The 27,209-nt window shown below is 42.4% G+C and overlaps 2 long non-coding RNA genes and 1 pseudogene across 3 annotated transcripts in view; 1 reads left to right on the top strand and 2 right to left on the bottom strand.

Annotated features, from left to right (window-relative positions):
- Positions 1-11,403, bottom strand: part of LOC144333164 (uncharacterized) — a 407,439-nt gene extending 396,036 nt beyond the window's left edge. Inside the window, exon 1 of the long non-coding RNA XR_013401607.1 lies at positions 11,271-11,403. This is a non-coding gene — a long non-coding RNA (uncharacterized LOC144333164). The remainder of the gene's footprint in view (positions 1-11,270) is intronic.
- LOC144333165 (uncharacterized) lies at positions 6,959-26,786 on the top strand. Its single transcript, XR_013401612.1, has 3 exons — positions 6,959-11,595; positions 18,725-18,797; positions 25,091-26,786. It is a non-coding gene; the product is annotated as an uncharacterized LOC144333165 (long non-coding RNA).
- On the bottom strand, positions 14,836-25,097 carry LOC716248 (heterogeneous nuclear ribonucleoprotein A1 pseudogene; annotated as a pseudogene). Its single transcript, XR_013401601.1, has one exon. The product of XR_013401601.1 is annotated as a heterogeneous nuclear ribonucleoprotein A1 pseudogene (transcript).
- Positions 26,787-27,209: the final 423 nt, after the last annotated feature.

The raw sequence follows: 27,209 nt of genomic DNA, 5'->3' as shown, positions 1-27,209 counted from the left end.
CTTCCATTATCAGGATGGCTTCATCTCTCAGCTGCCAGATTTCCTTTGAGATGCTGAGGACCAACTATTACACAAATGCTTAAACCCTGGGCTCAGCCCCCAGCCCCTGTATGCCTCCTCCCTCTCAGAGGAAGCTGAATTGCTTTGCAAATATATGCAGATACATGCGAATAACAAAGCCATTAACATGTGCCCTAAGCCTCAAAGGGAAAGGTTTGCTTTGATCAAAGCTCATAATGGGATATATCCAAGGGGCAGAAAAACGATATCCTGCTCAGCCCAAACTGAGCTGAGGAAGGTTTAGACTCTGGAGCAGAAAGCCCTGCCTTAGTAACTGCTATTCAGCCAAATACTCAGGTGCACGGTGTTTCCCTTCTACACCCCCATTTCTTAAAGTTGAAATTGTTGTAAAAAAAAAATCTTCCCTTTGCTTCATTTTTTCACAGCTGCAACTACTGATAGAAATGGGTGTGTGTGTGGGGGGGGGGGTGTGTGTATGTGCGCGTGCGCGCTCACACGCGCGTGCGTGTGTTTAATCTGATCTTCTAAACTCTGCTTCTCAAAGTGTGGTCTATGCACAAGCAGTATCAGCATCATCTGGAAGAGGGCTAGGAATGCAGAACCTCCAGCCAGACCCTAGTGCTAGTGAGTTGGAATCTGCTTTTTAACAAGATGCCAGGTGAGCGATGCATATGCACATTATAATTTGAGGAGCACCAATCTAAATGACCTTAGCATCCATAAATAGGATTTCTTAAGGGCCAGGACCCCACATCTTACTCACCTTCATATTCCTCAGGCACAGTGTATGGCACATAATAGGTAATAAAAATAAGCCTTTGTTTCCTGTTGTGTAAATAGAGATAACAGCTATCTCAAAAGCTGTTGCATGGATTGAATGAAATATCAAATGTGAAGCATTCAAGCACAATGCCTGGCATTTGGGTGGGAAGTGCCTAAAGTTTTGTAATTCCCCATCAAAAGCAATTGTTGATCTGTGTACAAATAACCCCACATGTATGTCGAGTGTTTGGCATTTTATAAATGTCTATCCCATCTAATCCCCATGCCAGCCAGCAGGAGTTGCCATCTGTGTTTCACCAACCAGGAAATTAGGATCCAGAGAGGTTAAGGTGCAAAGTCCTAAGGCAGTAGGCAGAGCTGGACTCTAAACCATGCCCCTCCCAATCCACCCTTCACTGTGTAGCCACTTGGCCCACAATGCACAGGCCTAGCTAAAAAGTTATCTTTGTGTCCACACTACCTTCAGGGTGGAATCCAAGCTCTTTAGCACAACCTGGCATGGTGGGCATAAACTGGCAGGATCGATAGGACAATTTTACCAAAGACCCAGGGAGCCTCTCATAGCCTGGCCCCTGCCCACTTCTCTGCCCTCAGCTCCCTCTTCCTGATCTGATCTTTCTCCTGTTTTATGTCACATTTGTCAGTCCAAAGTCATCAGGACATTTCACATATCCCTGAATTCACTCTGGTCCCTTTCTCTGGAATGGGTGTACCTGGTGCCTTTGGGTTGTATAGCTTTATTTGTCTCTCCAGAACCAACTTCACCCTTCTCCATTCTGCCCTGTGCTCCTGGAGGTTGTTCTGAATGGGATATAATGTGGGTTCCCAGGTCCTCTTCTTTACAAATGGATTTGTCAGGGGATTAAAGAGAAAGTGGACAGTGAAGTCAGAGTATTTGTTCAAGTCTTTCCTACAAAGTTTGCACAAGCTGGCTGTACTCCTCTACAGAAGGTCCTTCTGTCTCATGGAGCCCTTCACTACAGGACTCTCACTGTCCAGATTGTAATCAATTCAGTCTCCTTTCATACCAGTTATCTGATACCAGCCTGGCTGCTAACAGATAAGCACCATACAACTTCACGGTTCCTTATGGTTTCCTTATGCCCTCATCTTTGGAAATAAATCTTCCATCATTTATCCTGTTTTGAATGTGCTGTTTCCTATTGGGAAACTGACTAAAACATTCTTCATCCAGCAAATTCCTATGCATCCTTCAAAACTCAAAGGGCCACCATCTCAGATTTCATGATACTTTGTGTTTCCCTCTCACAACATTTCCGACACAATACTGCCAGTGTTCAAGTTCTCATCTGACTTCTTCAAGGGCAGTGATGCTATTTTTACTGTACTTGACAGCTCCAGCATTTAGAAAGTACTGTATAAATATTTGTTGAGTAGATTAATTAAGAGTGATACTAAATTTTCCTAAGCAAACTATTCTACCTTAAGAATATGAACAAAATTTCTGCTGATTTTTTTTATTTTTTATTTTTTTCGTGAGACGGAATTTCGCTCTGTGGCCCAGACTGGAGTGCAGTAGCGCGATCTGGGCTCACTGCAAGCTCCACCTCCCAGGTTCACACCATTCTCCTGCCTCAGCCTCCCAAGTAGCTGGGACTACAGGCGCCCGCCACCTTGCCCAGCTAATTTTTTGTATATTTAGTAGAGACAGGGTTTCACCATGTTGGCCAGGATGGTCTCTATCTCCTGACCTTATGATCCACCCGCCTCGGCCTCCCAAAGTGCTGGGATTACAGGCGTGAGCCACCGCGCCTGGCCTCTGCTGATATTTTTTATATACAAGGCATGGTTCCTCTACACTTAGAATAATCTTTTTTTAGGTTATCTAAATTGCACCTATTCCAGTTACACTAGGACACATAGTCACCCTGATTATAACCCATGCATAGTGCTATGATATCCAGGGATGAAGTGAAATTTGAGGATTCTAAATTTGCTGAAAGGAGTGGTGAGAGTTGTAATTCCAGAATGGCCACCAGTGATCTTGCCACTGAAAGGACACAAAGATAGATGTGTACCCGCCCCCCACCCGCTACACCCTTGTTCTGCTCTCTAATCTTTGCACATACCAGAGATTTCGTAAGTTCTGTGAGTACCTGGTTTTCTGCACGTACCAGAGATTTTGTTTTGCACATACCAGAGATTTTGTAAGTTCTGAGGCAAGGTCACAAGACGTGTTTAAGTAAGATAAACTCTTGCTGCCATAAACCTGCTCTCCCGCCTCAAAGTTTGAACCAAAATATCAGAAATGGCGGGAACCAATCATAGTTAGCCAAATCGCCTTGTTCAAACACTAGCCAATCATATATCTGATTTGTATAATAACTCTATGCCCACTTTTCTTAGACTATATAACACTGCTCAGAGCTCAGTGGGGGAGCTCTCCTGCCCGTCTCGTTTCACGAGCGAGGGAGAGTTCCAGGTTCGAACCTGTAATAAAGATCCTTGCTGCTTAGCTTTGACTCTGGACTCTGGTGGTCTTCTTCGAGGAATAAACGGTCTGGGCATAACACCACCTGGTATTTGTGTTCTGATATAATCTGCCTACCCTTGATTGTAGTGACTTGCTTCTAATAAATAGAATACAGCAAAAATGATAGGATGTTGCTTCAGCAATTATTATTTTGTTAGTTGCAAAAGAGTGTATGACTTCTGTTTCGCTAGCAGTCACTCTCTCACTCTCTGGCTCTCTTGCTTGCTTGCTCTGATAAAACTAGTTACCATATTTGAACTGCCCCTATGAAGAGGTCTTTGTGCTAAAGAACTGAGGGCAACCTCTAGTCAACAACCAAAGGAACCGAGCTCTCAGTCCAAATGCCTGCCAGGAGTGGAACTCTCCCAAAAACAACTGAGGAATCTTGAAAGGGGATTCTGCCCCAGTCAAACTGTGGGATAACTGCAGCCCCGACCAATATTGCAGCCTGAGGCAGAGGATCCAGGTAAGTTCACTCCAGATTCCTGACTTACAGAAATTGTGAGATACGAAATGTTATCACTTTAAGCCATAAAGTTTTGGAGTAACTTGCTATGCAACAATAGATAACTAATATGGATGTTTCTCTGAGTATCGGTGACTTTCTGGTTCCAGTCTGCCAGATCTTGTAGAAGGTGAGTTCGAATTGGAAAATCAGAAAGAAAACAAACAAAAAAGGATCAAATATTTCCAGGTTATAGTTCTAGTAGCAGTTAGCCCAGAAATGATTTCTTCCCATCCCAAAGGAGAAATGCAATAGGCATTAATCTGTCTCACTGATCTGAGTCTTCCTGATCCTTAGGGCTTTTTAGTTAAAAGTCAATTTGGTTTTGCAGCCACCTACCCTCTTCCCCCTTATAAAATCCAAAAAGAATGAAAACCAAGGCTTTCACTTACTGAGTATGATGGATTATCTGCAAAACGGCCACCAACGATTCCTTCCATCCATGTACATGCATGCTGCTTCTCCTCTCAAGTGGGAAAGTCTACTTCTCTTCCCCTCGAACGTGTAGTCTTGTTTTGACCAATGGAATGTAGCAGAAGTAACACCCTGTGAAGGCCCGGTCTAGGTCTTAAGACCTTGGTGGAATTTAGTTTTGTACTCTTGGGAGCTCTGAGACACCATGTTAAGAATTCTGATCACCCTGCTGAAGAGAAAGTCCATGTGGAGAGAAATGAGCTGCTGGAGGTGAAATACTACAGTGAGTGACAGAGAGGCAGAGACAGCAAGCCCAGCCAACACCTAGTAGTTCCTGCCACCCCAGCTGCAGCACCAACCAAGGAAAAGAAGCTATTTTAGATCCTCCAACCCCAGGTGAGCTACCCCAAACACCACCACCTGGAACAATAAGAGCTATGCTCAATGGGCCCTCCCTTAATTGAAGAATTACAGGAAGATAAACAGTTTCCTGCTGTAAAGCCACTAACTGTTAGGGCAATTTGTTACACAGCAATGGACAACCAAACTCTAGGGGACTAAGATGTCGTCAGGCAGTTAGCTAGGCTTTTCAAACCTGTACTTCATTATAGTCCTTACAACACCGAGTACGTGGAATGGATATTACCATCCCATTTCAGATGAGGAAACTGAGGCCCAAAGAGGATAGGTAATTTACACAATGTCACACAAATGCAAATGAGTCAGAATTCATATCCAAATTGTTTATTAACCTAAAACATGCGTACTTCACGTGAAACACTGAGATAGCAAGATAGTGTATGGTTCAGGGCCATCATTGGAGACTATGTAGTCTAAGAGAATGGTGCCCCCTGGAGTTGTGAGATGTATAATCAAAGGCAGCATCAGCTCAGGACTGGTGGGATAAAAGCAAAGCAAGTTGTAAACAGCCCCTGGCCTATGGGGAGACTTGAGGTCTATTCTCCAGGAGCCTAAGGAAAACTGCAGCTTTGGGAAAACCTGAGATAAGGTACTTTCACTATCTCAGTTTGAAGGGCTCCTTACAGATAGACCTTTGGATCTTTGACTTCAAATTGTGTCTCATGATCAGGAAGATGCACATCTGTATATGGTTGATGTTAAATAGGAGCTTGATTTAATTGGTTGTCTCCAAACCCCCCTTAGCCTGGGGTGGGGCTGTAGCAATGAGGGAAAAAAAAGTTGCTAACAAGGACAGCATGGTAAGTGAGATTGTCAGGAAATCGGGGTAGGAAGTTGTCTGTGAAGCCTGCAGTTCCCCTAACAGTAATAATAGCATTTACTAAAGTACTTAGTCTGTGCCAGGGACTGTTCTAAGCTCTTTCTATTGTATTAATTCATTTGCTCTTCACAATGACTCCATGAATGTGGAACAATTATTAGCCCTCCTTTATAGATGATGAAACTGAGGCACATCTAGGTTAACAACTTGCCCAAGGTCATGCTGGTAGCTGGTAATAATGGAGAGCCCAGGGCCTGTGGGTTCTGCACTTGAAGCAGCAATGATACAGCTGGTTGAGCGTGCCCTGCCACTTTGGGCTGCCCACAGGGAGGTCTAGCTCTCCTCTTTCTGTGAGCTTATTGGAGGCTAAGTTCTGGTTCTTATAGTCTCCACTAAATGGGACCAGTTGTTTCATTATCTACTTTATCACAATCCACCAAAGGCCTTTATTCAAAAGTCAAATTCATACTTTTATCATCATAACAGTAGTATTGCAATTCTAGGCCTTCAGGCTTCTATTAATTTTTTTCAAGAGTCTGTGGTTATAAAGCCTGACATATGATAAAACAGTATATGAGTACAGCTAAAATATGGTGACAGTGGAGGCAGAGGTAGAGAGGGAGCAGCAGGCGACAGAGATGGAGAGGTAGGTAGAGGCCAGACATGCGGAGACATGGGAGGTTGGATTTTTATTCAAGTATTGAAAGAGGCTATTTGTGGCAAGAAGCCTAGATTCTCTTCATCTCCCTAGATACACAGATGGACTACATTTCCCAACTTCTCTTGCAGTTGTATATGGCCATGTGCCTGCCTTGCATTGGTTAAGGGATCAATTATTAGTTGACTTCTAGTCAATGGAATATGATTCTGAGCATGGCCCATTTAAGCTTCCCTTGCCTGCTCCTTCCCACTAGAATGAAGACCCTAGGATGCCTTTGTGTAGCTGTTGCTGTCAGTACTCCTCCCATCTTCCCTTAGACCCCTATCATTTTCCTGCACACTGACTCCAGGTGTTCTCTCTCCCCTAAAGGCTAGTGCCTGCATCCCCTTATCATCGGAATGCCCTCAGGGTATCAGAACCCCCTTTGCCTGCACACACAGATTGCTACCTAGGAAGGTATTTCTCCTTAGAAGCAGACCTTAACCAATGCATGGCAGGCATGAGCTTAAATGTTCTTACTCCCTTTTTCTGATGAGGATAGCTCTGATGTGGGGTCTATGCTGTCTCCAGATCTTCCCTTATGGCAGGGGTCCCCAACCCCCAGACTGTGGATGATACTAGTCTGTGGCCAGTTAGGAACTGGGCTGCACAGCAGGAGATGAGTGGCAGCTGAGCATTACCACCTGAGCTCTGCCTCCTGTTAGATCAGCAGTGGAATTCGATTCTTACAGGAGTGGGAACTCCATTGTGAACTGTGCATGTGAGGAATCTAGGCTACATGCTCCTTACAAGAATCTGATGCCTGATTGAGATTGATCTGAGGTGGAACACTTTCATCCCCACCCTGCTCCATGGAAATACTGTCTTCCACAAAACCAGTCCCTGGTGTCAAAAAACGTTGGGGAGTGCTGCCTTATGGGATTAGGCTAAAGGTACCTCTGTGGGGCTTTGGTTAGTACCATACCCTTGCTTACCTTCCTTCCTTTCCTCACCCCACTCTGTACTTCTGTGCAGTTTTTCCTGGGAAAGCTTCCTAATAGATCACGTTTGTATCAGTCTCAGTTTCAGGGTCGGCTTCCGGGAAATCTGACTTGGGATGGTTTTTAAACTAGGTGTTAATGGCCCTGAATGACTCCTTAGTGAGAGGCAGCCCTGTTGATCTACTCACTAATTCAAGTCATAACTATTGTGTATGAGCCATTATAAATTTTGGGGTCCCTTTGCTACAGTAGTTAGCCTACCCTAACTAATACACTATAAAAAACCATTAACCAGAAGACTGACTTGATATCGTTTACATTTTAAAATGAATATATGGCCCTCTTATGGAAAATGAATTAGAGGGGGCAAAAACCAAAATGAGGAGACCCATGAAAAGATTCCTGTAAAAGTATAGGAGACAATTGATGTGGCTTCCCAGACTTAGGTAGAGGGAGTTGAGTATGGGCATTCCAGGACACATTTTGGTTGGAAAGGAGAAAACTTGATAATGGATTGGATGTGGGGATGGAAGAGTGGAAGGTATTCAGCTTGACTCTTTGGTTCTGGATTGGCGACTAAACAGCCTCCACACCACGTACAGATCACCTTGTTATCTAGGTACTTGATTAGAAAACAAACCTGTAGTACTATCTTGGTTCAAGTCTCATAATTTCTCTTGCCTTTTTTAAAGGAAAGAGAAAAGGAACCACTTGTGAATCAGCGGTTACCAACTGAGCACTCAGCCATGACCGTGGTTCTTCACCAGGGCTTTCTCTCACCTGGGTTTAATAAGCTCCTTTTTTTTTTTTTTTTTTTTTACCAAATCCACACCATGCAACTGCCACTTAAAGAGAGAACTGTCCTGATGGGGTGTTATTGGGGCCAGGATTTTAAAACTGCACGTGAAACAGAGCCTTTCCATTCTGGGAGAGCAAGCCTCACATTGGATCTTCAGGGTAGTGCAAGGTTGATTAACACAAAGGAAGGTCCCTGCTCTCAAGGAAGCAATGCCAGCTGCAATGATAAGTCATAACACCCTTCCCCGCAAAGCTTAATACATGTAGAAAGTTAAATATATGCTATGAATAATATCAAAAGACCAAAGATACTTACTTCAAAGCTTAATTTCAGTGTCTCCAATTCCCCACCCCGCAATGGAGACCATCATATGTACATTCGGGTCTTAATTTCTTACTGGCCGTCCCATCCTCCTTGCCTTCCCTAGGGAGCCTCCACAGCCCACACTGCCCCCCAACACCAACCCAACTAAGCCCCGACTCTGTTAACTATGTCTCTTCAGTTTCTGTATTTCTGATGCTTTGACATCTGGGGCCTTGCGGATACTGCAGACTGCTACTCAGTTCCTGGGCTTAGCTAATTCCTAGAGATAGTAAAACTCTCTCAGGAGCTCACCTTTCAAATGCTAACCAACCTCTCTAGAATCTATATCCCCAACCACCTCCTTTATCTACTCTAGCCCATTTATCCACCTGCCCCTATCACCTGAGCCAGGAACCAGACAATGGGGACAGGCTGTATTCCCCAGAGCCTGCTAAACAATCTAAACCAGCCAAACTGCCTCACCTGTTCCTTCCCACAGACACCACAATGAAGTATCTTGCTCAGAGTCCCGCCTTCCCTCTACTTCCTGAGCAATCCTGGTGCCTTGAGTGTGCAGCCCTCACAAGGTATGGCACCTTGTCTTGGGGTCTGTGAGTGTAACAAGCTATCTTTTCAATGGGAGTCATCTCGTGATCTGTTGGCCTTGCCATGCCAAAATAATAACAAAACCTATATTTTAAAATACTTGCCCCCCTCTCAGAGCCTTCTGTTCCATCCCAGGTCTGCCACACTCTTTTTCAGCCTATAGGAGTTTGACATCTGAGACTCTGGCCTCTCCCCAAGTCCTTGCACCTGGAGCCAGTAAGAGGCAGTGTGGCCCAGTAGTGAAGAGTACAGCGGTCAGAATGCCTGGGCCACCTAGAAAAGATTTCCTCACCTTTTTCTGTCCCATATTTCTCTTCTTTCTACAGGGATAACAAAAGTACCCATCTTAATAATTTATTGTCGAGATTGAATAAAACAATAAATATGAAGTGCTTACAAAAGTGCTTGGCACATGGGAAAATTTCAATGACTATTAGTTATCAATATTAATCCATTATTGTTAGGAAGCGAAGAGGAAGAGTGCTAGCAAAACTAGCAAAAAATATATAAAATTTTACCTATTGCTTCACCAGTGCTTTCCACACACATAGAATAAGGGGTGGGCAGCAGGGAGGAATGATTGCATATTCATAAGCATCTCCAACCAAATTAATTGATAGGGCATGATAGTAATAAAGGGAATTAATTTCCATTTTAATAACTTCACATGCTACATGTTAAGTATAGGTCCATATTACCAGTGGTCACCTAATTCCCCTTTGCATCTGTTCCATGTTGATTATGATGTCAGGAAAGCAAAAGTTAAATCCCTTTTTAAGGAAGAAAAAAAAATCTAATTTAATAACATTGCAATCCTGTTGAAAGCATGATTAAATCTTAATAAGAGTGGAAGGATGTTGTGTTTCATGTCTATCCCTCTTGAAGCCCTGGCAACTTGTTCAGGGATATAGACGGGGTTGTCAAAGGACTTCACAGCCCAACCCTGGTCTCATCTGCCGGCATCCAAGACGCAGCAGAAATCTCTGATGGTGCTGACACTTCTATTTTCACTTTTCTCATCCTAGTGTTTTTTCTCATTAAAGCAGTTTGATTCTGTAATTTCTACCAGTACAGATAAAAATAAAATGACTCCCAATTTTTATTTTGACCTTATAAAACTGTGTAATTGGTTCAGAATCTTCAGGCTAAATGAGTTTCCTGTGGATTGAGAACATTGGACAGAGGAATCATAGAGTTAAAAATATACCACATGTCTAAATAGAATTAGCTCATACTATCCTATTTGAATGTCCAGAAACTGAAGTCTAATGTCGATCTCAAGAAAGCTTAGTTTCTGATGTATTCATATACATGTTTTCTCTTCAAAATAAACATAACAGCACAACGTGCAACAAAAGGCATCTACCTCAATTCTCTCTTCTTTTCCTGAATCTCACAACTGTCAGAGAGTCCTAATTAACTACAGAATTATGTCCAACCTCCTAAAAGTTGCATCTGGGACCCCTGGGGATTGGCTCTTGGCCGAATTCCTCAACCTCACCTGTTCCTGCTTCATCAGACCTATGCATCACCCCCTGGATACATTACAATTCCCTAAACACCACACTGGTCTCTAGCTCTGCATCTTGGCAAGTGCATTGCTGCCTATCTGAAATATACTCTCCTACTAATCTTTTTTCCAAACCCCACTCCTCCTTAAGAGTTAGTTCCAGTGTCTCCTCATTTGTGAAGCCTTTAATGTCTTCCTATTGAGCAGACCCAGGAACCCAGGCCCTCTGAGCTCTCACATAATCTTATGCAAGCCTGCAAATTATAGTTGTCAGATTATTGCGCTATATCACAATGATTGGCTTACTTGTCTCTAATCTCTTCTAGGCTGAGATTATGAATGCTGGAGCCACATCTTTTCATCTCTATGTTTCTGTACATAGCATCTAGAAAAACACTTGGAATATACTAGGCCTTCAGCATATGATTGTGGGCTGTCTCATAAGAGCCAGACTTACACAGTGTGTATTGTGTTTCAGTCACAACTCTGAGCATTAATGCCTATATACTCTCATTTAAAGACCCTGGCACCCAGGATCCTCTTATTACCATCCCTGTGTTACAGTTGCAGAACCTAGAACATTGTGGGGTACAGTAACCTGCCTAAGCTCATACAGCTAACAAGTGTCAAGAGTATACAGTGGAGATTCCATGTCAGTCTGGCTGCAGAGTGCAGGTCCTTAAACACTACCCCACACCACCCTCAAGGAAGGGCCTCCTTGACAATGCCTTGAGCTTGGCAGCTCATATTCCTCTAGCAAGCTAGAATTAGCATTGGCTTCCTGTGTGCTCTAAACTAGGAAGGATTAGGAGGCTGCATCAGGGCTGGCTGAGAAAGAATGCTTTGATCAACTAGCCACTCCCAGAGTCAGAGCCACAAAATAGTGCCAATCCCTGATTGCTGGGTGATAGGCCATGCATATCTGCTAAGAAAGGGCTTGTCCCCCACACTAACCTCCCAGTTTAAGTGTCTGCATGGTTTGGACTTTGGATGATTCATAAATAGTAGAAGCCACAAATATCCATCCTTATCTGCCAAGTCTCTTCCTTATCAAACGTCTCTGGCCGGGTCAGCTCCATTCTGGGAATAATTTTGCTTAATAAGCTAGAGCCCTGTCTCAGGTGGCTAGCTGTTGGGTTAAAGAGCAAAGGAAATGAATAAAAGCACATAGCCATGCACAAAGAGGATCTGGCTTATTTAATGTATACTTACTTCTGACAAAACCACGACTGGATTTTGTATCTGTGGAAGCAAGTTCCTACTGGACCTTCTGAAGCAGGTATGATTTAAAGACAATCTTTTAATGGTACCACATTTAATAAATAGAGGCTTTAAAACTGTTTAGTTTTACTTCTCTATTTGAACCTCCAACTCTTAGGATATTCAACAAACCTTTATTTGATATCTACTGTGTATCAGATGCTGTTAGACACTAGGAACATAGCAATGAATAAAAGTAACAACAACAAACCCCCAGAGCTGCCAGTTATTAAGTTTCTACTATATGCCAGCCTTTCAAGCAGGTTGTACACAGCCAAAACTACACATACTGAGCAATAGTTCCATACTGGCAATATGTTCATGGCGCATTGAAAACACAAAGGAAAAGGAGGGAGGTGGGGGCAGGGTGAAATCCCCTTAGGAAGAAATAGATATTGCTTGGGACAGAAGTTGGGAAAGGATACTCTAGGGGGAACAGCATGTGCAAAAACTATTCACATGGAAGCATAAGATAGCATAGTCAGTAATTCAACAAATCTGAAACTCAGAGTTTAAGGCAGGGAGTACTGAGAGACTTAGGAAGGAGCAAAGGTATTAGAGGAGCTTAGATTTATCTTGAAGGCAAGGGACACCACAGACAGATTTTAAGTGAGGCTTGGGGGAGGCATTATAACAATCAGATTTGCATTTCAAAATGAGCAGTCTACTTACTACACTGTGCGGTGATGGATTGGAACCAGGAGAAGCTAGAGGTAAAGATTCTAAGAGCAAACGTGTTGCATGCTAACAGCTGAAATGTGGTGTGTACATCAGTAGAAAAGTTTATCCATCAAGTTTAGTACAAAGGAGTGTATAAAGGAAATACATGCAGATCAAATGTCCTGACAATATATTCCAGAAGGAATGAATCACCAAAATATTAATGTATAGCCGTTGTGCTCCTCTTTCCAAACTGCTAACACAAGGTAGTAAGAAGGCAGATAAGAGACCAAAATTCTCTGTCCCTTTTGAGCCGATCTTGTTAGTGACATTAGCTCTATCTATGTACTAATTTCTTTATCAACATGAAAGGTACATCACAGAACCTACGTAAACGGGTCAAGTGTTACAATTTCATATTAGAAAACGAATGCCTTTAGGTACCATAAAAAACAATTTGGATAATATATTTCTTTCACTTCTAGCAGAATTTCAAGTTTTAAAAAAGTTGGAGTTGGAGAAACTTCAAAGACAGTATAGCCCAAACCCTTCAATATATGGATTGATACCTTTACCTCTTCTATTTCCACTGCTTGCAGTGCTTTTTCAATCTGATCCATCTGACAAAACTCTCTTCACCCATGACCCATGATGTCCTCACAGTCACTCCTACTCTAAAGCCTTCTGTGAATCTCACAGAAGTAATACTCACTTCCTCTTTGGGGCTCTGGGAGTAGTAGTTAATGTCTGGTCTTTTCTCATCTATAAAATGAGATCACTATTGTGCCATGAAATGAATACTTGACAGAGTCAAACAGAGAGGACAATAACAACCCACCTTTTTTTTTTTAAAGACAGAGTCTTGCTCTGTCGCCCGGGCTTAAGTGCAGTGGCACGATCTTGGCTCACTGCAACCTCCGCCTCCCAAGTTCAAGCGATTCTCCTGCCTCAGCCTCCCGAGTAGCTGGGATTATAGGCACACGCCACTACACCTGGCTAATTTTTGTATGCTTAGTAGAGATGGGGTTTCACCATGTTGGCCAGGCTGGCCTTGAACTCTTGACCTCGTGATCCGCCCGTCTCAACTTCCCAAAGTGCTGGGATTACAGGCGTGAGCCACTGTGCTCACCACAACTTACCTACTTTATAACATTGCAGATGTGTCAATTACCTGTATATTTAATCTCAGATCCCTTCTGTCTGTCTTTGAAAAATTTACGGGAAACATTTCCTTAGCTTCCTTCTTTTTGAGTTTCTGAGTATGTATTACTCATTTGAGGCTGTGGGAAATTGGAGACCAGGAGGAGGGAAGAGGGATGGGGTATTTTTACCCTTGGCTTTCCTGGTTTGGGATTGCATCTCCAGAAATGGTAGCATCTACTCCAGGGCTCCTCTGTGCTTCTAGCTTCTGAAGGTGACTATGTCTCTGGGATTTGGTGGTACCACCTTTTCCCCCTATTCCTCTAGCCTGGGGGTTACAGTGGCTTCCTCCTATTGCTGCTCTCTACCTTGTCTCAATATTCTCTTTTCACTTCTTAGCTCTTCCATCTTGTATGCAACCATCTCCTGTATTGAATCTTCCCTGTTTCAAATACCTAGACAGATTTCTGTTTTCTGAGTGTCTCCTGTTATATTAGACAAAGAGAAAAGGAGAGGAGAAACAACTAATATAATTATTGACAATGTACTGCATATCAGGCTTTTACTCTGGGTGTTAAATTCATAATTTCAGTATAGCATAGTGGTTAAGGTTACAAAGTTTGTCAGGGAGACCAGACTTCAGATCCCAGTTCTGACACGTACAAACTTAGTCTTACCCTGTTTCTACATCTGCCAATTAGAGATAAGAGTAGAGTTTACATGTAGAGTTCAGAGGATTCAGAATCATATGTATAAAAGCACTTATCACAGAATCCAACACACAGTACTCAATGTTAATGTTAGTTATTAATAACAAATTTATAATAATAATCTGAACAAACCAATAAGGCTGGTATTATTAATATTCCTCATGACATGTGAGAAAATCAAGATTCATAGAAATGAGCTAATATGCCCAAGGTCACATAGCTAATAGAGGGATGCTAGGATTAGAACTCTGACTAGAAAACCTGTTTTTTTCTACTATACAGAATGGGCTTACAGATGAAAACATACAATTGGAATCTATATAAATATTATAGTTTATGAATATAAAGCTTAAATTATCTGGCTCCCTAGTTAATTGCATTGTTGTTAGGAGCAGAATTTGAGAGTATCCCGAATCCCGACAAACCCTATCCTGCGGGCTGGCCTACAGCACTGCAAGGATAGCAGGTTGGTCAGGGCTGACAGCGGGAAGCACTTGGCACTGGGAGGCCACACCCACACTCCGACAGGCCTGCTGGCAGGGGCTGTGGAGTGGGCCTCACCTACTCATTACTGCCATGCTGAGGGGGTAAGGGCTAATGGACTGCCAGTCCAGGGGGACGGTCTGTAGCTCCGCGCAGCTCTCTCCACAGCATCCAGGCCTGAACCTGTGACCCCAACTCCGCGAGCAGAGCCATTACCCACCCCTGAGACTGCCGGCATTAAGATCCTCTCATTACTGGCCATGCAGATTGTTCCCGGCGATAATGAGGTGGCAAGAGAAGAAACCATCCTGGGGGAACTTCTGAGAGCCAGGCCTTCGACAGTAGATGAATTCCTAACCTGTCGTTTTAAAAACTGTCTCTCCAAATTGCCAGGAATACTTTTTTCCACGAAAGCTTTGACCCTTCTCTTTATCTTTATTTTTAGACTATGTGCTGAAAGAGGTAGAATTCCATACTCACTCACCCCTTTCTTCCCTTGCATCTTTGTTTTTATCTCCATCCTTCTCTTGCCTCCTCTCTCTCCCTTTTTCTCTCTTTTTTCTTTTTCCCCTTTGTTCCTTCTCTTTTTTCCCTTTATTCTCCTATCCCTTCACACAGCATAAAGATGCAAGCTTTGGAACAAAATACATTATGGGTCCAAATTGCAGCTCTGCTCCCTGGTAATTAGGGATTTGGGCAAGATAATCAATTTTTTTTTTTTTTTTTGGCGCTTCTGTTATTTATCTGAAAATGGATTCTAAAATTTTCAGGGTATTAAGGTTATTAAACGACCTTATTTATCGAAACAGGCCTGTTAAGGTACATGGGCACATAACCGGCACAGAATAAATGCAGGCACCTTCCTGTATTCAGCAAGGCTTTATTGAGTTGAGTCCATGTTATATGTCAAGTCCTGTGGTAGATACCAGGAGACAGAATAAGTTTTGGTTTCTTCTGTTAAGTAAGTTTTCCATTTTGACACTCAAGAAAAGCCTGGGAATTTTGAATTTTCTTAAACTAAATAAAGATAAATATTCTTCCTAGTGTACATCAAATATCCAATTGGATGTAACTAACTTCTTTTCTCAAAGCTAAGCAAACTGATGCAAAGGACATCATGGCAATTAAAATGTTCATATCATCTAACTCATTTTCTTGGGTGATATCTTGTCCCTCCCACAGAACACGTTTACAGAAAGAAGAACTTCTTTTCTTTTGTTGATTTTATTTTCTGTTGATTTTTTTTTTGAAGGTAGGATTATGAACTACTTTAAGGCCCTCTGAAACTAGGAAGGATGTGAGTAAAGTACGTCACATCCTTATTTTTATTTGCATTTTTTAAATTCCTAATGAAGTTGAACACATTTCCATATTAGTTTCAAGGTACTTTGCTAGAACTTGTTTTATGATTTTAATTGGTTACTGTCCATCTGGTATCTTCTCTACTACGCCATGAGCTTCCAGAGAACAGAGCCTGAGCAGCACTTGTCTTTGTATTCTTTGTGTGGTGCAGTAAACAAAGCATCTCACACAGACTGGATGCTGTAGAACAGAGTTCCTGCCATGTGCCAGCCACTGGTGCTGGGGATAGAGGGATGGGAGCTCTCAGAGGTACACTCTAAGTCCACGGACACCTATAATCTCTGGGCCACTCGCTGACTGGAGAAGAACTGATTTTGTTTGAAACTGAAGTCCAAAGTCCAGCTCTGCCACTTACTGGTGGTCTGATCTTGGGCAAAGTTGCTTCATCTCTTTGAGCCTCAGTTTCTTTAGCTGTAAAATAAGGACAAGCTCCAAGATCCTTCCAAATTCTTATCATGACATGATATTTGTGTAATATATACATAGCCTGAAAATGAGATTCAAACTTTAGTTATTTTGGAAATTCTGTTTATTATGCCATGGATTGTGTCAAGCAGTTTCACCCAAAAGAAATATAGCATGGGCTATGAATGCAAGCCACATATGTCACCTTAAATTTGCTACTTAGCCATGTTTAAGTAAAAATAAACAGGTGAAATGAATTTCAATAATATATTTTCTTTAATCCAATATATCCAAACTGTTATCATTTCAACAAGTGGCACTGGCCACATTTCAGGTGCCCAATAGCCACGTGTGGTTGGACAGAGTGGCGTGAAGTGTGGCACAGGGGAGGTGGGCCTTTGCTGCTGCTGCTGCCCTCTGGTGGATGTACAGGTGAGTGGCCTCCCACAAATGAGGGGTGTGGGTACAATGAAGTCACCAGCCCGTGTGTCCTACTAACCTTTATCATAGCCCCTTCACTCCTCTCATTTAAAGCATAGATACTAATTTTGATTTTTTTAACCCATTCGCTTGTTTATAGTTAAAGAGCCACCTTCGATTCACTAGTCAAAGTAATCACATTGAATCACAGCAGAGCAGAATAAATGAAAGATCTTCATGCAATTCCATACATGTGAGAAATATGGGCTCTTCTACTGACACTCTCTCAGGCCAGGAACTTAACTAGGTCATCTCTCTGCCTCAGTTGAAATTCCAGTCAACAACTGTTTATCTGGCATCTAAGGAAAAAGGAAACAAATAACCTGAACTATTTTTTTAAAGGCATTTGTTCAGCATCACGATGAGACTATTACATTTAGCAATCAGCAGCATGGGTGCAAAAAACAATCTACATTAAAACCCTTTGTTGGAATGCTTTACACTTTCCACAGAACAGAAACTAAAATAACCTGTTATACAATTAGTCACAAATATAGTCCTCGAGTTTTTTTGCCCATACACATGATTATTTGCCTAAAACATGTCTTCTTTGTAGCAGCTAGGCCCTGCCACCGCTGTGCTTGGCTGAGTTCACAAATCTGTTGTAACCTGTAGCTTCCATGTCACTTCTCTGGCTCTCCTCTCCTGCTAAGCTTTGTTTCCTAATTAAAATCTTCTGCCACTGCCATAGCTACTGCTGCTACTGGAACCGCCATAGCCACCTTGGTTTTGTGGTTTGGCAAAGTATTGGCCCCCACTGCCATAGGGGCCAGAGCTTCTGCCTCCAAAATTTCCTCCCTTCATGGGTCCAAAATTTGAAAACTGACTATTGTAATTACCCAAATCACTGTAGCTTCTGCCACCTCCAAAATTGCTTCCACTACCACCGCCAAAGCCACCTCTGCCTCCATTGTTAAAGCTGTCATAGCTGCCACTCCCGCCATAGCCACTGCCCTGGTTTCCATAACTCTGTCCACCACATCCATAGCCTCTGCTTCCTCCAGAGTAACCAGTGCTGCCTCCCCCATAACCACCACCAAACCCATTATAACCATCCCCATTGCCACCATATCCACCACCACCATGGCTGCCACCAAAGCCACCATGACCACTAAAGTTTCCTCCATGACCAGAATTGCCATTCCCACCAAAACCACCTCCATGACCACCACCAAAGTTTCCAGAACTTCTTTGGCCTCTTTGGCTGGAGGAAGCACTAGCCATCTCTTGCTTTGACAGAGCTTTCCTAACTTCACAGTTGTGGCTATTCACAGTATGGTATTTCTGAATGACAATCTTATCCATGGAGTCATGGTTGTCAAAGGTTACAAAGGCAAAGACCCTTTTCTTGCCACTGCCTCGGTCAGTCATGATTTCAATCACTTCCATTTTTCCAAAATGTTGAAAATAATCTATTAGGTGATGTTCTTCAGTGTCTTCTTTAATGCCACCAACAAATACCTTTTTCACAGTTAAATGGCCACCTGGTCTTTGAGAATCTTCTCCTGAGACAGCTCTCTTTGTTTCCACAGCTCTTCCATCCACCTTGTGTGGCCTGGCATTCATGACTGCATCCACCTCCTGCACAGTGGCATATGTGACAAACCCAAAGCCCCTGGAGCGCTTGGTGTTTGGATCTCTCAACACCACACAGTCCGTGAGCGTTCCCCATTGCTCAAAATGGCTCCTCAGGCTCTCATCAGTTGTTTCAAAGCTCAACCCTCCAATGAAGAGCTTCCTCCGCTGTTCCGGCTCTTTAGGAGACTCTGACTTAGATATGATGGCAGGGAGAAGAGAGACTTTAACGATGCTGCATCGGTGGCATCCATGGGCGGAAAGGAGCAAGCTGACAAACGTATCTTAACCTGAACTATTTTTGCACTTCTTTCCTATGATAATTATGCTCAGAGTCATCCAGCAACCACATTGAAAGCTTCTGTGGGGCCTTCTGCATCACTGGAGAAGGAATTGATTGTGTCTGGTAAATTATAATTCTTTACAAATTAGAACTAACTATATGACATAGGTTGTGACCTTCTAGTAAGTAGAGTATTTGATGAGCTGGAGAAAAATTATTTTGGAAAAGAAGAAAGAGATTTTGGATCCAGACTTAGATTTGACTCTTAACTATGCTATTTGCTATATGACCTTGAGTTTGAAATTTAGTCTTTTTAGATTTTAGTTTTCTTATCTGAAAAATAGAAATGATACCTCACATTGCAGGGTATTCTTAGTATTACATGATCACCATTTATTCAATAGATACTTATTGAGCACATATTATATGCCTGCCATACTCATGCGCGCGCGCGCGCACACACACACACACACACACACACACACACACACACACACACACAGAGAGCAGTGAATAAAATAGAATCCACTTCTCCTTTCATGGGGCTTTTAGCCTGGTAGGGAAAGAAAAGTGTTTGAAAAGGGGGCATACAGGACACCATGAAGGCATGAAGTTGGGAACCTTATGGAGTCTCAGGCAGGGTACCCTAAAGAAGTGATATTAAATGGAGACCATAACTATGAGTAGAGATCATCTAGATAGAGAGTTGTATGGAGAAGGGTAGAGGGTGTATAAGGCAGTATTCTAGGCAAACAGAACAGCATGTGCAAAGGCCCTGAGTTCAAAGACAACATAGATCAGTTGAGCATTTGAAAGCAACTCAGTCCAGAAGAGAAAGAAAAAGCAATGAGGCTGAAATTTATCGGGCCAGATACAGCAGGCTCTTGTGAGCCTATAAGAGTTTGGTACTATATTCAAAGAGCATGGAGCTATTGGAAGATATTAAACAGGAGGGTAATATTATTATATTTCTTTTTGAATTCTTTCTGGTTCTGCAGTAAGACAGGTATTCAGTTATGGTGAGGAGAACAAAGTGTAGGTTACAGCAGAAATAAAGGTGAAATATGATGGGATTTTGGACTAGACATGTGGTAGTGTGATGAAGAGAAGGAATTAATCATTAATCTAATGAATATTTATGTAGAATAAGAGAATTAATCGCATTGCTTTATTTTTATGAGTTGAACAGTGGCACATGGCTGATAGATTTTGCCTTGCTGAGCTTTTCCTAAGTATCCATAGTTCATTCAGCAAATATTACTGATGCTCTACTACATGCTACATGTTGTTCTAGGTGTGGGAAATACTGTGATGTCTTACTCCATTTTGTGTTGCTATAAAGGACTACTTGAGTCTGGGTAATTTATCAAAAAAAATTAGAAGAGTTTTTTTTTTTTCATATGTACTTTAAGTTCTAGGGTACATGTGCACAAAATGCAGGTTTGATACATATGTATACATGTGCCATGTTGGTTTGCTGCACCCATGAACTCATCATTTACATTAGGTATTTCTCCTAATGCTATCTCTCCTCCTCTCCCTCATCCCTCTATAGGCCCAGATGTGTGATGCTCCCTGCCCTGTGTCCAAGTGATCTCATTGTTCAATTCCCACCTATGAGTGAGAACATGCGGTGTTTGGTTTTCTGTCCTTGTGATAATTTGCTCAGAATGATGGCTTCTAGCTTCATCGATGTCCCTGCAAAGGACATAACTTATCCTTTTTTATGGCTGCATAGTATTCCATAGTGTATACGTGCCACATTTTCTTAATCCAGTCTATTATTGATGGACATTTGGGTTGGTTCCAAGTCTTTGCTATTGCGAATAGTGCTGCAATAAGCATATGTGTGCATGTGTCTTTATAGTAGCATGATTTATAACCCTTTAGATATATACCCCGTAATGGGATTGCTGGGTCAAATGGTATTTCTAGTTCTAGATCCTTGAGGAATTGCCACACTGTCTTCCACAATGGTTGAACCAATTTACACTCCCACCAACAGTGTAAAAGTGTTCCCATTTCTCCCCATCCTCTCCAGTGTCTGTTGTTTCCTGATTTTTTAATGATTGCCATTCTAACTGACGTGAGATGGTATCTCATTGTGGTTTTGATTTGCATTTCTCTGATGGCCAGTGATGATGAGCATTTTTTAATGTGTCTGTTGGCTGCATAGATGTATTCTTTCGAGAAGTGTCTGTTCACATCCTTTGTCCACTTTTTGATGGGGTTGTTTGTTTTTTTCTTGTAAATTTGTTTAAGATTTGTAGATTCTGGATATTAGCTTTGTATCAGATGGGTAGATTGCAAAAATTTTCTCCCATTCTGTGGGTTGCCTTTCACTCTGATGGTAGTTTCTTCTGCCGTGCAGAAGCTCTTTAGTTTAATTAGATCCCATTTGTCTATTTTGGGTTTTGTTGCCATTGCTTTTGGTGTTTTAGACATGAAGCCCTTGCCCATGCCTATGTCCTGAATGGTATTGCCTAGGTGTTCTTCTAGGGTTTTAATGGTGTAAGTCTAAGATTTAAGTCTTTAATCCATCTTGAATTAATTTTTGTATAAGGTGTAAGGAAGGGATCCAGTTTCAGCTTTCTACATATAGCTAGCCAGTTTTCCCAGCACCATTTATTAAATAGGGAATCCTTTCCCCACTTCCTGTTTTTGTCAGGTTTATTAAAGATCAGAGGGTTGTAGATGTGTGGCATTATTTCTGAGGCCTCTGTTCTGTTCCACTGGTCTATGTATCTGTTTTGATTATTGTAGCCTTGTGGTATAGTTTGAAGTCAGGTAATGTGATGCCTCCAGCTTTGTTCTTTTGGCTTAGGATTGACTTGGCCATGTGGGCTCTCTTTTGGTTCCATATGAAGTTTAAAGTCGTTTTTTCCAGTTCCGTGAAGAAAGTCGTTGGTAGCTTGATGGGGATGGCATTGAATCTATAAATTACCTTGGGAAGCATGGCCATTTTCATGATATTGATTCTTCCTGTCCATGAGCCCATGGAATGTTCTTCCATTTGTTCGTGTCCTCTTTTATTTCATTGAGCAGTGGTTTGTAGTTCTCCTTGAAGAGTTCCTTCACATCCCTTGTAAGTTGGATTCCTAGGTATTTTATTCTCTTTGTAGCGATTGTGAATGGGAGTTCACTCATGATTTGGCTCTCTGTTTGTCGAAGAGAAGAGATTTATTAGGCTTACAATTCTGCAGTCTGCACAAGAAACATAGTGCCAACATCTGCTTTTGGTGATGGCCTTAGGCTGCTTCCACTCATTACGGAAGGCAAAGAAGTGCTAGCTTGTAGAGGTCTCATGGTGAAAGAAAAAGCAAGAGTGAAAGTGGGGAGCTGCCGGGGTTTTTTAAACAACCAGCGTTCATGGGACCTAATAGAGTAAGAACTTACTCACTTCCCAAAAAAGCTTAATCTATTCATGAAGGATCCACCCCCATGACCCAAACATCTCCCATTACCCAATTCTAAAGCCACTTTCACATATTCAGCTATCTTTATAGCAAGACCCCACTCTTGGTACCAGTTTTCTTTTTCTATTTTGTTTTGCTATGAAGGAATGCCTGAGGCTGGATAATTTGTAAAGAGAAAAGGTTCATTTGGCTTACAATTCTGATGTGTGGAAAGGTTCAATATTGGGCATCTAGTGGTCTCAGGCTGCTTCCACTCATGGCAGGCAGTAGGTGAGGGAGAGCCCATGTGTGCAGAGATGGCGTGGTGAAAGAGGAAGCAAGGGGCTGGGGAGTGCCAGGCTCTTTTTCAACAACCAGCTCTTGAAGGAACTTTAGAGCAAAAACTCACTCACCCCCGAGGGAGGGCATTACTCTATTTATGAGGGATCTGCCCCCATCACTCAAACACCTTCCATTAGACCCCACCTCCAACACTGGGCATCAAATTTCAACATGAAGTTTGGAGGGGACAAATAACTAAACCATAGCAGATGGTAAATGAAAACAGACCAAAATTTCAGCTCTCATGGAAATTATATTCTTTTGGAAATATAGTAAAGATAATGTATGAAAGTAGGTGCCACATGGTAGTAACCAAAAAACATAGATTCATTTCCTTCTTCCCTTTCCTAGCTATGGCAGAGAAACCCAATTTGTATATTTACATTTAAATAACTCTGTGAAATTAGTCTGCAAGCTAAACCAATGCCGTACTACCAGATAAAAGTTTGAGATTCCCATGGTGTCAACCATACTCGCTGTTGATCTCTGTTTGGATCTCACTTCCTGTCTTCTCACCTAAACCATGGCCCCACATTATTGCCTGCTAGTTATTTTCACTTGTATGCTATACTGAAGAGAACAACAAGAGGGAAGAAGTTAGCAAGGAAGAATAACACTAGAACTAAAAGTCAGGGCTTTCTTTTTGTTGAACACATACTGGGCATCAGCACTGTGCTGACTTCTTTGCATCACAATTCTAGGAGTATGGCATTATCATCCCTGTTTCACAGATAAAGATGCTAAGTCTTAGTTTCCTGGGATGAGAAGTTGCTTCTGTCTGAATAATTAGCAAGCAATTTTAGCTGCCTTTCTCCTTCCATTTCTCTGCCAAGAGGAGATAACAGAGTAACTCCTATATCTACAATTTTAAAATTCTCATGGCTTAAAGACTCTACCAGTGCAAAGAGTTCTTTCCACTCCTCCATCTTTATTTCATAACCTCATACCATTCATTTTTGGTCCAAATTTCTTTCTTTAGCTCCATAAGGCATCTCAGATTTTGTGTTTCAGCCAATAGGCATGCATGGGGACACCAGATACTCTATTTAAAAGCATGGACCACTACGTTAACAAGAAGTATTTACACGCTATGGGTTGAGAAACCTGCATCTCCTAACTGCAATGAAAGAAGGGCTGCCTGCAATGCTGCTGGTTACAGCTAGACATAAAACCCATTATCAGCTCATTGGCTGTTTGGACATAAAACTGCTTGGTCTCACAAAGATATTTCCTCACCATGGGGATAAGTTTAATAAGAACTACAGATGATAGTAAAAAACACATTTATTTCCTATAACCTACAGAAAGTCTTTATTGCATATAGGATAAATAACAGGCTACTGTGAGTTACTGGTCTGTAATTCCACTTAGGAGGTTTGGGGCATGAAACACAGTGGGGAGAAATTGCTGTTTTAAAAATGAGGCCTGGGAGTTGGAGGCCCAGGAGAGGAGGAAGATGAGTTTCTGTGTGAAAAGATGACAACCCGCTGTCAAGCAATGGTCCAGCACAGCCACATTCATGAAGGCATGGGCAGCCTTTCTACTCAGCAGCAGGTGGCCTGAGGCAAAATTACTAAGCAATACAAACATTATCTTGCCTTATACTTAATGATTTTCAAAGCTATACCATAACCCATCTTTTCACTGGACCCTTACAAACACCACTGGAGATAAGCAAAATGAGGACTCTTATCCCCATTTTACAGATGGGAGAGCAATGTTCACATAGGACAGCCAGGATTTCAGAATATGCTGTTGTATCATGCAGAACACAGACCTTCAAAGACCACAGGATCTGCAGATCTGGCTCCTGTTACCTCTCTGATCTCATCCCAGTCAGTTCCCAGCATGCACATCCCTGCTTCTTCTCAGATGCTCCAGACATGCTCTGGTTTATAGCCTTCATACATGATCTTCCTTCTACCTGGAATCCTCATCCCCCAGGTATCAGAATGGTGTCCTCCCTCAACTCCATTTAGATCTGTGCTCACATATCACCTTCATTCTACTCTATTTCCATTTGCAACCCCACCCCTGATACTCCCTCTTTCCCTTTTCTGCTTTGTTTTTATCCATAGCACTTAATCATCTTCTGACAGTCAGTATATTGTCTTTATTTGTTTACTATCTACTTTTCCCATCAGAATGTAAGCTCCTTGAGGGCAGAGAATTTTGTCTGCTTTGTTTACCACTATATGTTTGACCAGTGATGGACATATGCTAGATGCTCAGCAAATACATGCTGAATAGATTAATGTACGCATAAATCTATATTAGTACTATAGGGAATGAGGGTGAGTGATCACAGGGCTTCAAGAAAGGGTCTCACTCTGTCACCCAGGCTGAAGAGCAGTGGCATCATCTTGGCTCACTGCAACCTCTGTCTTCTGGGCTCAAGTGATCCTCCTGCCTCAGCCTCTCAAGTAATTGGAAACATAGGCATGTGCCATCACGCCCAGTGATTATTATTATTATTTGTATTTTTTGTATAGACAGGGTCTCTCTATGTTGCTCAGGCTGGTCTCAAACTCCTCACCTCAAGCAATCTGCCTCCCTTGGCCTCACATGGTGCTAAAATTCCATGTGTGAGCTGCCGTGCCTGACCTCATGTGCATTCTTAATGTTGGGTTATGTCACCTTGCTCATCACAACCTAACTTCCCCATTTTCTGGCTCTCAGGCTCTGCCTTCTCAACAATGCCCCAGTGCAAGATGTCTTCTGTCTGATCCTCCAGATCCATGCTCCAGGCTTCTCCACTCAGCCCAGAGCCCAGGATGCTATCCGTGTGAACTACACCACGGGCTCTCTTGTTCTCTTTTGTCCTCCGGTTGAGGTAGGCCAACAGGGTCTTGACAAGAGACCAAGTTAGTGTATTCACTCCGTTGGCTTCCTCCCTGTGTCGTCACCTTGGGATGGCGTCCTTTCTCAACCAAAAGTCACTGCTCTGCTCAAGATGGCTTCTTCACAGGACTTCCTGGTCTTAGTTCCAGTACCTGCTCCCTCACCCACACCATCCATTTCCAGGAGTGGTAGCAGCCCTGCACATTGCTCTATCTCCTATGTTTTCCCTATACTCTGCTCACTTAAACAATCCCTTTATTAAACCCTCTTTGAATTACTCTAATCCAGTGTACCTTCTATTTTCTACTAGGACCCTAACTGATGACACACTTTGTAAACTCTGATTTTCCCCTCTGGCCTCAGTCAACCTGATTCTCCCTCTTTCAATGGGAGTGTGCATATTACATGTGTAAAGTGCCTACCACAGTGCTTAATATATTGTAAGTGCCATGAATGTTTATTTTTTTTTTATTAGGAATCCCTTCATAATCTGATTCCTGTCTTCTTTTCACCTTTAATCATTTCTACTCCCCTTGGCCACCCCCATTGTACTGGGTTGAATAGCATCCCCTCAAAATTCATGTCTACCCAGAAACTCAAAATATAACCTTATTTGGAAGTAGGATTCTTGCAAATATATTTAGTTAACATGAGGTCAAACTGGATTAGGGTGAGTCTAATCCTATTGAATTAGACCAATAGGACCGAGTCCAATAGGACAAATTAGAAACCACGCTAATCCAATAACTGTTGTCTTTATAAGAAGAGAAAACCAAGACACACACATAAGTAGAACAGCCACGTAAAGACAGGGGCAGAAACTGGAGCACTACGGCTGCAAGCCAAGGAATGCTGAGGACTGCTAGCAACTGCTAGAAGATAGAGAGAGGCAAGGAAGGATTCTTCCCCAGAATCTTCAGAGAGAGTATAGCTTTGCCGACACCTTGGTTTTGGACTTCTAGCCTCTAGAAACTGCAAGAGAATAAATTTCTGTTGTCTTAAGCTACCCCAGTTTGTGGTATTTTGTCACGGCAGCTTTAGGGAATACATATACCCACTAACTCCACATTGAGTGCCCACAATGAACACGGTCTTTCTCACCTCCAGGTCCTTGCATAAGCTGCCTAGGAGCATCCTCTCACCTGTTTTCCACCTGACCACCTCCTGCTTGCTATTCCTCACATTGTGCCGCCTTATCCTGAGACCTTCCCTGATCATCCAGGTCTAGCTTAGGGTAGCCTCTCTTCTGAGTTGCACTACACTCTGTCTTTTTGCCATCACAACACCTATCACATTGCACAACAGTTGCAACACTGTTATGTGACTGGTTGTAACACCATTTATTGCACTGTAGGATTTGTGAGGACAACCCTCTCCATCTTATAATCCAATCCGTCTATTCTTAGTTGTATTATGGGTGCCTAGTATGTGTTAATGCTGAGTGGCACTCATTAATTGCTTACTACATACTCAGTACCATTCTAAGTTATTTACATTAACTCATGTACATCAACTTGCTACCTTATGAGGCAGGTACAATTAATTTTCCCATTCTGTAGTTGGCTACAATGAAAAGCACGGGCTGAGACATCTGCATTATTCTTGGCATTCTTCCAGGTGCACTTTGCAATTCCACCAGCAAACCCCATTGCATGATTTCAGTTTCCAAGTGCAAATCCATCTTAGCCTTAAACTCATTTATGCCATTCGCTCCCACTATATCAGCCACACTCGACTGTTGCATGGTGCAATAACTCTCTGCCAGCCTCCGAACAGTTTTCCCAGTCATCAAGAAGGTGCAATTGATTCAAAGTGTTAATATTTGCTCACCACTGAGACCATCCGGGGGCTTCATCACTCATAGCAATGCCACCCGCTGGAGCTACAGAAGTGCAGGGCTCTCGAAGGCTATGCATGAGCTGATGATGAGAGATGCAGGCTTCTTGGATAAGCAAAA

This window comes from Macaca mulatta, chromosome 1, assembly GCF_049350105.2.
Source record: "Macaca mulatta isolate MMU2019108-1 chromosome 1, T2T-MMU8v2.0, whole genome shotgun sequence".
In the NCBI taxonomy this organism is placed as follows: Eukaryota; Metazoa; Chordata; class Mammalia; order Primates; family Cercopithecidae; genus Macaca; species Macaca mulatta.
The sequence above is the reverse complement of the archived record's forward strand: the minus strand, read 5'-3'. Positions and strand labels throughout refer to the sequence as shown.